The sequence below is a fragment of the Vanessa atalanta genome, chromosome 21 (genome assembly GCF_905147765.1).
Source record: "Vanessa atalanta chromosome 21, ilVanAtal1.2, whole genome shotgun sequence".
Taxonomy (NCBI): Eukaryota; Metazoa; Arthropoda; class Insecta; order Lepidoptera; family Nymphalidae; genus Vanessa; species Vanessa atalanta.
The window spans coordinates 9,802,043-9,818,865 of NC_061891.1; the positions used below are offsets into that span (position 1 = coordinate 9,802,043).

At 34.6% G+C, this 16,823-nt stretch overlaps 1 long non-coding RNA gene across 1 annotated transcript in view; it reads right to left on the reverse strand.

Moving 5' to 3' along the window:
- Positions 1 to 404: 404 nt before the first annotated feature.
- The window catches only part of LOC125072363, a 172,255-nt gene continuing 155,836 nt past the window's right edge, over positions 405 to 16,823 (reverse strand). The window contains exon 3 of the long non-coding RNA XR_007119955.1: positions 405 to 445. This is a non-coding gene — a long non-coding RNA (uncharacterized LOC125072363). The remainder of the gene's footprint in view (positions 446 to 16,823) is intronic.

Consider the following 16,823-nt stretch of genomic DNA (forward strand, 5'->3'; position numbering starts at 1 on the left):
TTATTACGTTGATTATTGTATTTACTAATGTAATTTCATTGTAAGTAATGTGTTTTTTGTGTCATTATTATGATTTAGTTTAAGAAACGAAATTTCCAGGCCTTAATACGGCTACCTATATTATTGACATTTTATTCGTAATACCTATTTGAAAAACGAATTTATCAATATCGATGAAACTCATACCAAATGTAGTATAATTCGGAGAAGGTTATAAAATAATAATAGTAGAGTAAGCTGAGAATTAAGACTTTTGATTGATTTGGATTAAAAATCACGTAGTATCAACTCTGGCTGAACATTCATACCTATTACAGGAATCAAAAAAACTGCCCACATTTGAATATATTTTGTTTAGTAGTGCTTTATTTCAAGAGCGGTGAAGTGGGGTAAATATATTGTACATACCCTTGTCAGCTGCAAACATGTGTGTCGAACGTCCAATCTGAAACAAAATTAAATTTGTTTAATAAATTCCAAATGAAATACAATGTTTCAAATAATCTTTATCATAGGCTTCGGCCACGTGTGGGGGGTGAGTCAGATCTTAGGCACTCTGTATCCTTTTAATTTTAGATAAAACGTGAAATACAAACAAACAAATCCTTTTACATTCATAATATTAGTTAAAATAAAAACCTGTTGTACGCGCGAGAGAAAAGTGGACTGTATTTTGGTATAAAAGGGTTGTTACCTCAAAACTCTGGGCTCGGTGAAGACACGTTCTTCTCGGGAGCGCTCCCTTGGTCTTCATACACTCGAAGAACACAGCCAAAGGGATGGGTGATATTATAGGAGAAGGATAAGTCCGTTACACAAGCTAATTTAAAAGCGCGGCGCACTCACATAACACACGTTTCCGCGGCTCACACCAGAAGGGAAGAGAGAAAAAAAGTACGTCATACGTCAAATCATTCCATAGACAAAACATAGACGTTTCAACGTACGCATACACCTAAATACGCTACATACCGCCCGCCTTAGAGTCACTCACTCTAATATAAACACTCGGACGGTTTCTACACTACACTATAACTAAACTATACTATTATTGACTAAAATACAAAAATATATTATTCACTGTCCGGAGCGGACGCACTATAACAACTGCACGCTTGCAAACACCTTGTGCAGTGCGCACAGAAACCACTCGAATCACACCATCCTTGCCGGGATGCGTATTCTCAATAACACCGAGACACCATTGCAAGGGTGGTAAATTGTCCTCTTTGAGGACCACTAATGAGCCTATCTTAACATTGTTCCGTGACTCTGTCCACTTGGACCTTTGTTGTAACGTATGGAGATACTCTTGACTCCATCGTTGCCAATAACGCTGCACGATATTACAAAAAATATGCAAGACACAAAATTCACATACCATTTTACTCGCTTTCACAATGTTTTGACCACAATCACAATACACATCCGTACACACACCTCTACGGTTACAAAATCGTTTTAAAAACAGCAATAAAGGCTTCAGCTGTTAATTCTGACACTAACTATAAATGGATTGCACGTACACACAAACAAACACACATAGGACTTATAAAGTTTGGCATTTCTATGAGTACCTAGTTTTATCATAAAATGCCCACAATAATCAACACCAACACGTAAAAAAGCACGACACCTATCCACTCGAAAAGAAGGCAAATCACCCATAAGCGATTGCACAGCTTTCGGCTTATTTCTGAAACAAGTAATACACTGAAATACTCTTTGTCAAACAATACTACGAGCTGACAGTATCCAATACTTTGCAATAAATATTGTAATGTTTGTACACCAACATGTAAATAGATTTTATGATAATAATCAATAATTAATTTTGTAAGATGATTTCTTTTAGGTAAGATAATTTGATTTTTTATATCATTATTCAACGAAGAATTAGACAACCGCCCGCCAACACGCAGTATGCCAGACCTATCTATAAAGGGTTTTAGCCTTTGTATACCAGTTGCACACGATCTATTTTTTGATAAACAATTAAACACATCGCTAAACTCATTTCTTTGAACTAACTTAATCAAATTCAATAACGCTAAATTGTACTCCGACCCTGTAATATAATTACACTTAGTTTTTTCAACATTTAAACAATTAACTTTAAACCGATAACACCACGCCGTAACACACACTAGATTAGAAAGATCTGAGTACTTATGTAGCAAATCAAAATCAATGTCATTCACACAAACAAAAGCTTTAATAACACGCCTTTCACTATTTATAATATTAACTTCACTATCCCCTGTGTCATTAGTCATAGACACAGGCCACTGATCCCGTGACAAACGTAACCAAGGAGGCCCTTGCCACCAAAGGTTGTATGAAAGTAACTCTGAGGGTAACATTCCTCGTGAAGCACCGTCCGCGGGGTTATGAACCGAAGCAATATGAAACCAATTTTCATGACTAACATTACACTGACACTCACTGGCTCGATTAGCCACAAAAGTTTTATATTGATGAGATGAACTCTTTATCCAGGACAAAGCGATAGTAGAATCAGTCCACGCAAAAACTCTATCGATCTTTATTCTATCTTCGAACACGTTCATAACATATTTAATCAAACGAGATAGAATTACTGCAGCACACAACTCCAACCGTGGTATACTAATCTTTTTAAGAGGTGCAACACGACATTTCGACATAAGTAAATACGTCTCACTGCGTCCATTAGCAGCAGTAACCCGAAAGTAGACAACAGCAGCGTAACCACGCTCAGAACTATCTGAGAACTCATGAAGCTCAATCGAAGCTGCAGTCGTCGATACAAATCGATTGATTCTCACACTCGACAAGACTGAAAACTCATTAGTATATTGTAACCACACTTTTTTAAGATCAACTGGTAAAGGTTCATCCCACAATAAACCACGCACCCACAATTATTGCATCACACACTTAGCAAACAATGTGACTGGGCTTAACCACCCTAAGGGATCGTAACACTTAGCAATTTTAGATAACACTGCTCTCTACTTTGATGACATTTTCATCTTCTGCTGCAATAAAATTCACACTAAGTTCCTTATCACATTCAGGAATATTAATCAACACAGAAGGAATAAATGAATGTGGAATGTAGTTAGGCCTAAAACGAACACTCAAATTAATTTTAACCAATTCCATGTGACCCGAATCCAAATAATCCTTCATAAAGTCACTATATGCCCTTTTCAATAATTCATTTTTATTTAACCTTCCTTCCAAAGCTAATAAACGCCGCAAAGCGATATCCCGCGAATTACCTAAGTCCGGTCGACCAGTTTTAAAAGGCAATCTAATTCTATATCTCCCATTCTTTTCACGAGTATGAGTTGAAACAAAATGATCTTCACAGCGCCTCTCCTCCAGGCTTAAAAAAGAATCAACGACTGGTTCGGATTAAATCTCCCAGAACCTTTTCAAAATTGAATCGAGGTTTTCATCAGATATAAAATTAGACATAGATACCTTCTGCAGGTTCTTTAGATTTTTATTTCTCACCTCTCCCATAACCAACCAACCAAACACACTGTTGATAGCATGGGGACCCCCACACGCACCTACGACACGACCGTCTCTTATGATAGAGGGAAACACCTCAGCGCCCAACAAAATATCAACCTTAGATGGAATATTAAATTTTGAATCGGCAAGCTTTAATGGTTTTAAATGATCCCACTGTTCAATAGGAACATAAACATTAGGTATAAAGTTCGTAATTTTATTTAACACTAAACATGACACAATCTGAGAATTATTATCACTATTCTCAGGTAGTATCTCACACGACACGACACCATTCGCCTTACACACATTAGACATACTGAGACCACACACTGGCACACACACCTGCCGAATCGGTAAGCCTAATCAACGAATGAAACTAGAGGTTACGAACGACGACTGTGAACCGGGATCCAACAACACGCGAGCCATCTCGCAGGACCCGTCACGTCGCCTCACTCGAACCACGGCAGTGGACAACAAAACTGTTCCCGAGCTCGCACACACAGAGCCTTTAAGGGACACCACAGCCTGTTCTCGGCTGGCATTCACACACTCGCCAGACACTCGCCGTACACCACTTTCGTTTTCACGAACACGAGAACACTCTTTCTCATTCACACTATCTTGCTTAAAGTGCAAGAGTTTATTATGTGACATTACACACTTGTCACATTTAAAGTTTGATTTACACTCATAGGCAACATGATTACCTGATAAACACAAAAAACACAATTTATTTCGCTTTACCACTTTCGATCTATTATACGGAGACAGATGCAAAAACTTAGGACATTTCTACAACTCATGATTAGAATAACACATTACACACTCATTATTATTTTTAAATCCGGTTGTAAAAGAAGAAACATACTTATTCCCGCTAGCACTCTTAACACTCAACACCCTACGCATCGAACCTTGACTCGACGCTTCACAAGCACGTATTTGCTTATCTAAAAAATCTAGAAGTTGAACATATGTCGGATATTCGCGATCATTTTCTAAGGACAATACAAAGCGACGTCTCGACTCACTATCTAATTTTTTTAACACTAAGTGAAGCAACAAAAAACTCCATTCACCGGTAGGAAAACCTAAAGCCTTCAATGCACTTAAATTTTCTACCAAATTATTTCTTAAACGTTTCATATCTTCGACGTCTATGTCACTACGCAACGAAGTTCAATTCAACAACTCATCCGTGTATTTATTTGCGATACGACGTTTATCGGAGTATCTTTTTACAAGGGAATTCCAGGCTACAGAAAAATTATCGGATGTTAATGATAAACATTTAATTAAATTATATGCTTCACCTTTTAAACTTCCACGTAAATATTGAAACTTTTGTATTTCCGATAAACTATTATTACCGATTATGGTTGAATTAAAGAAATCAAAATAACTACACCATTCTGAATACTCACCGGAAAACGTTAACAACGGCAGCTTAGGTAACCTAACACTTGTATTCGGAGCACTACACTTTCCACAATCAGATTTACGCTCAGAATTATTATCACTATCACTACGCTCAATAATTGACTTACGCTTTAAGAATTTATTATACTTTGCACGAATATCGATCACTTTGTCCATAAAATTATCACGGATTTCCTCCTGCTCGGATTCTACAAATAATTTTTGAGATATTAAAGTTGATTCGATTTTAGTCTGTGTTTCTTCAAACTGAGAACGAATTAAGTCTAAATCACCATAACTCGCTTCGAACTCATCAACTAAATCCGAACTTTCGTAATGCAACATACGGTCTAATTGCTTAACGAGAAATTTTCTATGAAATAATAATTGATTTAAATCCATATTTAACACAATACAATTATTATTTTACAAAATACGAGACTAGCTAAGGAATAAGATTTATATTCAATTCAAACTAAAAAACAAGTTGTCCTAAGTAAAGAAACACAATTATTATGACACTAAATAATATAATACTAAACTTTTGAACTCGACTGCGTTATAACACGACGCGTCAGGTCTATATTGTGCGGTTGCGCATCGACCGACAATATCACAAAATATGAAGGTACTTCGAAAAATAATCGACTAAATTATTTTTATGTAAAATTACACTTTTCTACAATGCAAATAATACGCAATTAATATAAATTACGTAATGTTGTAAAGCGAAATAAAAAATTAACACTATTTTAAATTACACATTAGCTCCTAACGAAAGTATTATCCGTTTCTCCATGGAATGATTTTGAAGTATTAACACGCGATTTAAAACACACAAAATCGCCGATTTACACTAAATTTTAAATCTCAAATCCGGCTCGAAGGACCAAAATGTACGCGCGAGAGAAAAGTGGACTGTATTTTGGTATAAAAGGGTTGTTACCTCAAAACTCTGGGCTCGGTGAAGACACGTTCTTCTCGGGAGCGCTCCCTTGGTCTTCATACACTCGAAGAACACAGCCAAAGGGATGGGTGATATTATAGGAGAAGGATAAGTCCGTTACACAAGCTAATTTAAAAGCGCGGCGCACTCACATAACACACGTTACCGCGGCTCACACCAGAAGGGAAGAGAGAAAAAAAGTACGTCATACGTCAAATCATTCCATAGACAAAACATAGACGTTTCAACGTACGCATACACCTAAATACGCTACATCTGTTAAAACTAGTATGAAAATTTTTATGTGATTTTTTAAACTCAAAATCAAAATATTATTTATTCAAGTAGTCTCATGAAAGCACTTTTGAATCGTCATGTGGTGAATTAAATTTAAAGCAACAACCGGTTTGGAAAGTAGATTCTACCGTGAAGAACCGACAAGAAACTCAATAGTTACTCTTTTCCACGATTTTAATTACAGAGTGTGTCAGTAAATTACAATTTTTTTTTTATATATCCTGCCTAAAAATCTATAATTGCTAAGTCCACACTTTTTATCTTTAAGGGACTTCCAGCAATTAGCCTATTAAAAAAAAAATCATTGATAAATAAGGCATATTACTCAATACAAGATTGTTCTTGTATTGAGTAATATGCCTTATTTATCAATGATTTTTTTTTTACCATATTACTCAATACAAGATTGTTCTTGTATTGAGTAATATGCCTTATTTATCAATGATTTTTTTTTTAATAGGCTAATTGCTGGAAGTCCCTTATATGTATTTCCTCCCCATGAAGTGGGGAGGTTATGTGGGTTTCACCAGTGTATACCAATACCCACTACAAAACCTGCGGTACTCTCTCTTTGTCTCTTATAATTCTAGTGCTACAATATCAACATAAATCCATCTTATTCATAACAACCTGCCATCTGATGGTAAGTGGTCACCACCGCCCATAAAAAATGGCGCTGTAAGAAATATAATATTTCTATTCCATTTATATTACCATTCCTTACATCACCAATGCGCCAACCATTGGGAACTAAGATGTTATGTCCCTTGTGGCTGTAGTTATACTGGCTCACTCATCCTTCAAAGCGAAACACAACAATACTGAGTACTACTGTGTGGTGATAGAATTTCTGATGAGTGGGTGGTACCTATCCAGACGGGCTTGTACAAAGCCCTATCACCAAGTAAATTATACTTCTAATGCTTGAATTTTAAATCATCAATATTTAATTGGAGATTGTCTTCTTTCTCTCGAACTCGATCTTTATGTGGTGGGAGTCAATAGATATAAAGTGACCTATCACACACGCGAACACGTATAACGGCTTCATTTGAGTTACATTTATTCCTTTTTCTCGGAAAAAGTTAATAATAACTACATCACATGACATACAGTTTTGACGAACCTGAATTACATATATAATTAGCTCTACTTATAAACAAAAAGAACAAGTACACGCACAACAAGTTCGCACATTTATTTCCCTCTATTTTTCTTTTTTTCCTAAGCTATCTATCACAAGATTTATTTACTTATGAAAAAATATTAAGTAACAAAATACTAAAGGGAACCTTCGGCTTATTTTTCAAGCTATCAATTAGATATTATTAACGTAATTGATTGCGAATCGCGTTCCAACCCTCTGCCACTTAATAATCACAAACAGACCTGTGACATTTTTCTCCGCAAATACAGGTCATAGGGGGTGTGAGGTTTTCGCGCAGCACATTTGTCTGTAACGCGCAATCGAGCAAGGTCAATGACATATTTAATGTATCTCTAATTCTATTCTATCTAAATGAAGTTTACTTGAAGTTAATTTAGATTAATATGTTTTTAATTAAACTATAGACCGGTTTAATATTAAAAACTAACAGTCTTTACGATTGTACTGGCATGGCAACGCCTGCTGGATTTTGCTGATATAATAAATTTAATAATAATCCGCTCTATAGACGTTTTGTTCATAGCACAAATATTCTAAATTAAAAAAAAAGACAAATTAATCACCACATACCCAATTCCCATACCTACAGATAATTCATTTACCAATACATTAATTTGCCGACGCTTTAATGATACCGTAACGAAAATGAATAAAACCTTTCTAGTTTTCTGTAAAGTTAATCAGTTCGACCTTTTGAGGTCAAATACAATCCGAAGTTAGCTGTCAGTTTCAGACTCGACAGGATTCGTTTCAGTCGAAAGAAAAATAACATTTTTATGTACAACGAATAGAATTTATCCTGCCGAAAATAAACGCACAATCAACGCTTTTGTATAATGTTACCATTAGTAAAAATAGATTTAGATAATTTTGTTTTAAACGATATTCCATTTTGTATAACATTTCAAGTTTATTTTTTTTTATTTTTATATTTCACACGAACTATTCTTGCTAATTTGTCGGGTAGAATTGCTATGTCTTTTAATTACTAAAAAAAATATTTAACTTCGTCAAGAAAACTTGAACCAAGAGCGTCAAGTTTCAGCAATAGAGAATGCATAAATCGGAAGTCTAATATATACTAAAATGTTTTATGCAAATAATATATATGTAAATAAAAATATTTCGAAAATATTTTTATTTTTTTTATGGCATTGGTTGGCAGACGTGCACATGGGCCACCTGATGGTAAGTGGTCACCACCGCCCATAGACAAAGGCGCTATAAGAAATATTAACCATTCCTTATATCACCTATGCGCCACCAACCTTGGGAACCAGGATGTTAGGTCCCTTGTGCCTGTGTGTGAGTTTTTAAATTTAATTTTAAAGGAGAAATTACTACTGTTATTGAAACTAGGTAAGCTATCGACGAGTTATTTTTTTTTTGTGGCATATGAGGCTAACTAGAATGATGCTCACCTAATGGAGAGTGACTATCGCTTGTACTTATCTCACCAGGCAACGTATAGGCGTGTTTATTATTAAAAATATATGTATGTATAAAAAAAAGTGTGTCCCATTACTAGATAAAGATCTCATATCCTTCAAAATAGTTTGAACATGATTCCACCACGCTGCTCCATAAGATTTCGGTGACACAAGAAAGTTTCATCACATCGTTTTTCTTTACTGTCAATTACATGAAAACTCAGCGGTCCTCCCTACAATACCATCTCAGACACAGTTGTTGAATTACATACTTTAGATTCAGATTATTAAGATAACATCAGCAAATGCATTGCAGTAAATTAATCTGGGTACAGAAATCGCAAGAGAGAACTATTAATAAATTTCCAGCAATCAACATAAACTGGGATTTAAAATAAAAGATAAAAGCATTTCAGTTGAAACTGAAAGTTGATTTTACTTTTGGGAATTGCAAGCAGGAAAAAAGCTAATTGATTTTTATTTAATTAAACCCTTTTTGGAATAGCCTCCTTGATTGTACAAATAATGTATAAAGATCTTCTTTGATTTCATTTAATTCTAAGATCCTACTTTGCCTTTTTTATGGCGTTAGGCGGAAGGCGAATAGGCTACATTTTGATAGAAATTAGCGCTATATGAACCATTTGTGTGTAGTTCTTCACGATATATAAATATCGTGAAGAATAAATACGTCTGCATAACAAACATCTTTCTCTCTCATCTGCAAACATACATCTTTTGATTTTAAAATATTTTAAAGAAATATTTGCTAGACCTGTGCTCCATTAATCCAATGGTATGAAATATAATATTATCACGGCGGGGTAGTTGTAGTTTCCAAGAGAAATGATAAAGGAAATATTATTGATCGCAAATGATAACTAGACACGAGACTAAAATTCATGTGCGAAATTGACTTAATTTATAGGAATACCTGCGGACAAAGCCACAAATAATGATTTACAAGGTCACGATTGTCGATTTCGTTTGTAAAAAAATTATTAAATGCCTGTAAATATTACAGTGCTAGGTTTAAGACCTCCTCTCTCTTTGAGGAGAAGATTTGGAACTTATTTCATCAGAGTCTCTTTATTCGATTTATTACGTGATCAATTGATGAATTGAATCATTTCGAAATGATTAAGGTATATAAGTAGGCAGATTGGCAAATGGGCTATCTTTTTTATATTAACCGGGTAGGCATAATATGATTCCACTCCAGCTGCTAGTAAGTGAATGTGGAGTGGAACAGTGAGAGAGAATGAACGGCACCATTCGCCCTCGCTATGCCGGCCCGCAAGATGCCTCTTCACGCATCGTTTGAAGAAATCCAGGTTTTAAGGAGGGGAAAACGTGTTCTTGTTGAGAATATTTTGGCGGTACGACCAAGACAATAGTTGCGGAATTAATTAATCCGCGATAGAGTTGATGGAAAGTCACAGTTATGTAGTAACTTCGAGAGCCAGTACGCGTAGACTTGACGAAGGAAAGCGGAAGAAGGAATTAGGGAGAAAAAATCCTCAGAGCACTCAACGTTGTAGCTCCTCTATGTCTCAAAGCAATCTATCTATCGTGATACCTATCTAAACGAGTTTGAAAAAAGCCCTAACCTTAAGTAATCGTTAACGCACATTGTCTAGATCAACAGAACAGATGCATGTTGCTGTTTTTCTTTTCATAGTAATAAACAGACCGTTTTAACGAATGTTTCTTTATCTTTTTAATTAACCATAAAGTTTGTGCTAGGAATAGGATAATACTAGCTTTGATTCAGGATTAAAAAGCAATTTTTACGTAATTAGGTATCATTCAATTTATCACTATAGCAGAAACGACGGAGTTAGTATCAAGGTCAAAAGCTTTTAGAAGCGCTGGAAGTTGAGTTCCCAGTATTAGTATGTTGACACAAAGCCTTGAACAGAAGGCATCTAATGTAAGTGTAGGAAACCTTAGGAGAAAAAATTGTCCATTATAAAGATGGCTTTTATAAAATGTCACTAATAAGTATGACGTAATCGAAGATAATATTGAGCTACTAATTATTTGGAGATTATTATCTGAAAATAGACATCTCTGCTTATGTTAAGATATAAACAGATATGACTATTCCCAGATAATATGGCTAAATATAGAAAATGGATACACACTTTACTTTTAGTTTTACTTTTATACAAAGTGTTGAGATACAGAAACTTAAACAAAAAATCACATATACTGAAATTCTGAACAGTTACAAAATTTTAATTCTAAAACTTCATTGGTCAGCCTGTGTATATATACCAATTAATGAATTATTTGTCTTTTGATCTTGTATATACTATTGTTGTATACTATTTAAGTCGATAGTTTAAAGACCTTGCGTATAAAATTTATTACTGACCAACTTTCATAGCAATCGGTGAAACAGTACCGAATCAAAAATATATACTCGTTACAATATCCAATGGCATCAACGTCTTAATTCGTTCCCTTTTTCATTTGTTTTACAGCGGCATATTTTACGCAATAAAAGTGTTGTGTCGTAACATCCCTGTGTTTTATGCGAGCAATGCCATTAGTAACATGCATATGTATCGAAATGAAACGAGTGACTTTGTGGAAGCTAACAATATCTCCAGTTCAAGGTACACTGGTTTGGACTGGAGATAATTTTCGTGACAAACATCTCGTAAAAATTATACGATTAATATTCAAGTAACGATTTCAATTCAGCCAAAACATATCCTACGTATTGAATATATTGATTTAGCATATATATTATAGCGTTAAAATAAAACGCTACTAATATATAAATAAAAAATAAATATAATCTATACAAATATTATAAATGTGAAAGCACCTGCTTCTATATTGAATAAATATTTTTGACTTTGACTTTGACTTTGACTGCCAAACCAATGAACCGAATTCGACAAAATTTGTTATGAAGCAAACTTGAACTCCAAGGAAGGATATAGGTTACTTTTTTGCCCAACACATGACAACTGACACCTAAAGTGCGAGTGAAGCCGCGGCCGACAACTAGTATTATTTATATAGATGGTGGTAAGGTAATATATACATATATTATTATCAATATGAAGACTATTGACGCGCTTACAATGGTAACTAAAAGAAGGCCGTCTAACAAATTCAAAATTATTATTTTTCTACTTCGATATACATTTTTAACGTTCTCTTATATTTTATATCTTAATAGCAAATTGACACCAAATAAGTTATTTTATTTTATTCCACAAAATTAACTTTGCTTTTATTGGAGAACTTAAAATAACTCAAAAATATTTCCATAGACACATTAAAACTAAAAACTATATCAAACTAACTGAACCAGTGGTCTCTTGATGATATTCATAAGTCGGAAACTTTAACTTTCTGCGAGAAGGTTCTATCGTGAATAACAACCGTTGATTAATATTCCTTGTGCGTCTTGCCAAAAGTGTTATATGAATGTGTTTCTCAACTTCGAATTTTGGAATGGAGATTTAGTAAGATCTTATTATAGTTTTAGTTTTCGACTACCTCGATGGCCTAGGAGCTAGCACACAATCCTAGTCATTATAACCTAGATAAATCTCGCGATCCACCAACTCAGAGTCTGTACGTTGGACAGGTTTTCATTCCCGTAACAAATGGTAATAAAGTTATTGGTCTTGTGCCTGAACTCTAGTCGTATTTAATTTGTGATACCATCGGGTTATGACAGTAAGGGAAACGAGGATTCGCGTGGTCTTGCACAAATACTTAAGAGTGAAGTCGTGGTAAAAATTATTCCTAGAAGTATCATCATAATGTCTAGATACAAATATTTTATAAGGTATCGCTTATAGTGTGGTACTTGTATAAGGGTTGATACTCATCAGATGTACAAGCAATACTTGGTATTGTTGTGTTCCAGTTTGAATGGTGTGTGAGACAGTACAACTAAAGGCACAAGAGACGTAATATCTTAGTTACCAAGGTTGGTGGCGCATTGGCGATGAATGGCATTTTTAATATTTCATACAGTGCTAATGTCTATGAGCGATTGTGACCACTTACCATCAGATATCCCATTTGCCCAACCACGTATACTACAAAAAATTATATCAAAAATAATATTTATCGCAACCCTTTTTTAGACCTTGTACACAGACACGATCCTGTCGCAATTTTATCATATAAATGAAAAGATAAATAATAAAATGTCCGCTATAAATCAAATTTACACATCTCGAGGTCCACGAATTCTATCTTCGTGAAAAATGTACCCATTAGTCACATAGGCGATTCTTGGGGTCATTTTGTATGCCGTGTAAGTTCTCAGATAGAATCTACATAGAGAATTTTGATGAGCGTGTACTGGGATACTTTGGCTTATAGCAAAAGTTTAAAGGATCTATTGTACAGCATGTATCGGCTTTAACGTTTTTTTTAATAAAAAATTCATACGTGGCAGTGCTCAAAACCATAGAAATCGTGTCACAAGTAAAAGAGACTATCAACCATGAGATCAGAGTAATATGCCCAGAAAATACAATGGCTTACCTACAGTTAAAAAAGACTACTGAATAATTTTATAATATACACTTGGTGGTGGGGCTTTGTGAAAATCCGTCTGGGTAGGTACCATCAACTCATCAGATATTCTGCCGCCAAGCAGCAATACTTGGTATTATTGTGTTCCGGTTTGAAGGGTGAGTGAGTCAGAGTAACATAAGGCACAAGGTACATTACATCTTAGCTCCCAAGGTTGGTAGCGCCAGCACCAATGACAGCGCCAATGACTATGGGCGATGGTGACCAATTAACATCAGGTGGCCAATTTTCCGGTCAGCCCACCTATTACTATGGATATTGGACAGTTTCGATATGAGGTTACTTAAAGTATATTTCTTTATTTACAAACAGTTAAAATAATAACATCACAAATATACACAATAAAATCACAAACCAATCAGGTCTTCGCCAATAAAAAAATCATAATTCGTAACATAGCAGATCGTTAATAAAGTAATGACTAAAATGGTAATTAAAAATAATATAAATATGAAATTAATTAATACGTAATACGACCAAATTTCTATCAAATGAGTTCAAATCAAAGTTAATTATATTTAAGTTCATAATTAATTTTATGATTTTATTTCTTTTAATGACAATAGAAACAAATCAATATCATTGAATTTATTATTATTATTGATGCAAGATTTTAATAGAAAGCAGTTGCGTTATGTTTAGTTTTAGAAATATGGAAGAAAAATTTAGTTTTTGCTTATAAGCTTTGTTCGCGCCTACGATTTCTACCGAGCAATGTTTACGCGAACGCGATCTAAAAGTACCCTACCAACTTATCCGTTTATATTTTTACTCGCAATAAGAATGTGAGCGGGTAGCTTGGCAGGGTAAAAGTGTGTCAAAGCGTGTGCTGTGTTTTTTTTTTGTGTTCTTTTTCAATTACTTATGCTAACTAGACAAGTTGTAACAAGATTACTAGAACATCAAGATTATACTAGTTTTTGAAGCAAAATTTTTGTTTTAATTGACTTCGGTATCGGACTCCAGTGTCTAAGTAATAGACAAGCTTATTTCCTGTTTGCTTTTGAAAACCTGTAGTTAATTTAGTGGTTGTTATATTGAATTGCCATTTCAAATAAAGTGAAAAGAAAAATACTATCGTTTTTGATGAACCTAAACGCTTTTGATACGAAAAAAAAACTTCGAAACATTTTTCGTCAACGTTTATATTTCGCAAAAGTGTTTTTTTTTTTTATCTTGAACAATTTTAAACGAACGTGACATTTTTAAGAATGACTAATTTAAAAAATGGAGTTTTGTGTATGCAGTATTGTTTATGAGAGAATTTTTTTAACATCTGTGTAGTGGTAAATACTGTCATATTTTAAGTTTATTTCTAACGACTTTTTACCAGCAGCTTCGTCCACATATTAGCCTCGAATAGTCGCTGATAACAAAGCCGATAATCTTCTAAATTACCTGACACAGATAGGTGGAAGCATCAGCAGCCAGTTTGGACATAGCAAAGGCCTTCGATCGCTGACTTTAAAATTTGTCAATTCTGGTGTTCCACAAGTGCGTACTATGACCTACTTCTGTTTCTTCTGCATATCCACGACTTTTTGCAAATCAGCAGTATTCATTGCTATGCAGTCGATAATACCGTAGACACCTTATTCACCGGCCGTATTAATAGAGAAAGAGAGAGAGAGTCTTTGTTAAACAAAGTTAATCAAAGTCTAAACCTAGTCCAATTCAATCCCAAAAAGACACAAATCTAGTTATAACTTAACCGATAAAAAGTCACAATTTGTCATATCTCCACGATTTGAGAACATTCCTATTGCTGCCACAGCTAATATTGGAATACTTTGCAATTGGAAGGTAAAAGAGGAACTGTATGGATTAATCCCGGCTGCTTAATTTCGCGTTTGGACATCGCGTCAAAATTCGAAGTTTCATCCGCACCACCTAGTTGTCCGATTAATCACAACAGCGTGATTTTTAAGGCATTTTCTGCCTCGCATAACCATACTGTGGAACCAGCTTTCACCGGTTTTTTCAAACTCTTTTACGCCTCCTGTTCTTCGTTTGCCACCTACACCATAAAAAAAGAAAAAAAAATACATAAAAAAGGTAGGAAAGTACAAAAGGTAGGAAGGACACACTTCCGTCATACCAAATTTCATCAAATTCGTTACAGTGGTTTGGCCGGAAAAAAGCCAAAGATAGACAGACAGAGATACTTTCGTATTTATAATATTAGTATAGATAGCAACGCGTTCCAACTTCACCTGGGTCATGTATCAAATTGATGTCATTAAAATTTAGTAAGTAGTTTCTTATAAATATTAAGAACGGCGCAAATATTGTCTTTACGGCATGACCGAGTTTAACTAATGGAGGGACGACAGGCGGGCTAAAATGTAGGCACTGGCAGTCAATATAATAGTTTTATTTTAGTATGGATAGAATGTGTCGATTTTTAGGGTTCCGTACCCATTAGGTACAAACGCGACCCTATTACTAACACTTCGCTGTCTGTCCGTCCATCTGTCCGTCACCATGCTGTATCTCAAGAACCGCGATAGCTAGACGGTTGAAATTTTCACGAATTATGTATTTCTGTTGCTGCTACAAACAACAACAACAAATACTAAAAATAAAATAAATATTCCCATACAACAAACGCGATTTTTTTGCCCTTTTTTGCTCGATATCAACAATGGTAACAGGTAGGCACTTGAAATATTCACAAAATACTCAGTTGTATTTTTGCTTTAATAGTAAATAATAACATTAAGTTAAAATAAATATTTAAAGGGGGCTCCCATAAAAACGTCATTTTTTGCCTATTTATTATTATTATGTGTATACCTACAGTTGTTTACCTATGGCACGGAACCCTTCGTGCACGAATCCGACTCGCACTTGGCCGGTTTTACAAAATTAATAACATCGGAACGGAAATGTAATAAGAGTGTGCAGAATTTAATAAAACAGATAACGTTATGCCTATCACCTGACGACTAACCCCTAAATAGCGAAACCGCGAGCGACGCTTGTTCTTAATAATTAAATACGAATGTTTGTATGTTAGCCTTCTATGGTTCCCTACACATTTCACTGTCATGAAACATTTGTAAGGTTTTCTGCGCTGAGATTTTTTTTCTTTTTATCTTTGTCTTTCAATAAAACGTCTTATTGTATGTTTCATTATTATTTTTAAGTTTTCTTAGCTAGTAAGTATTTTTTTTAATCCTTTTTTAGTCCTAGCTTCTTAATACTTGTACATATAAAATAAAATATATAGCTTGGCTCTGCTTTTATATGTATGTATGTATATAAAAGCATTTTATAACCATCTACAGACACAGATAACAACCTTCATCGCCACAGATCTCCAGACGACTTTGAAGGAATCTTGAGACGCAATCCTTGTCTCAAGTTTTTTGTAATTACCCTTACACGCTCACCACAATAATATGCGTTTAAGTACAGAACTTGCTGGTTAGTGAACTTAAGCTAGAATATTTTAGTCATTGCATCCATT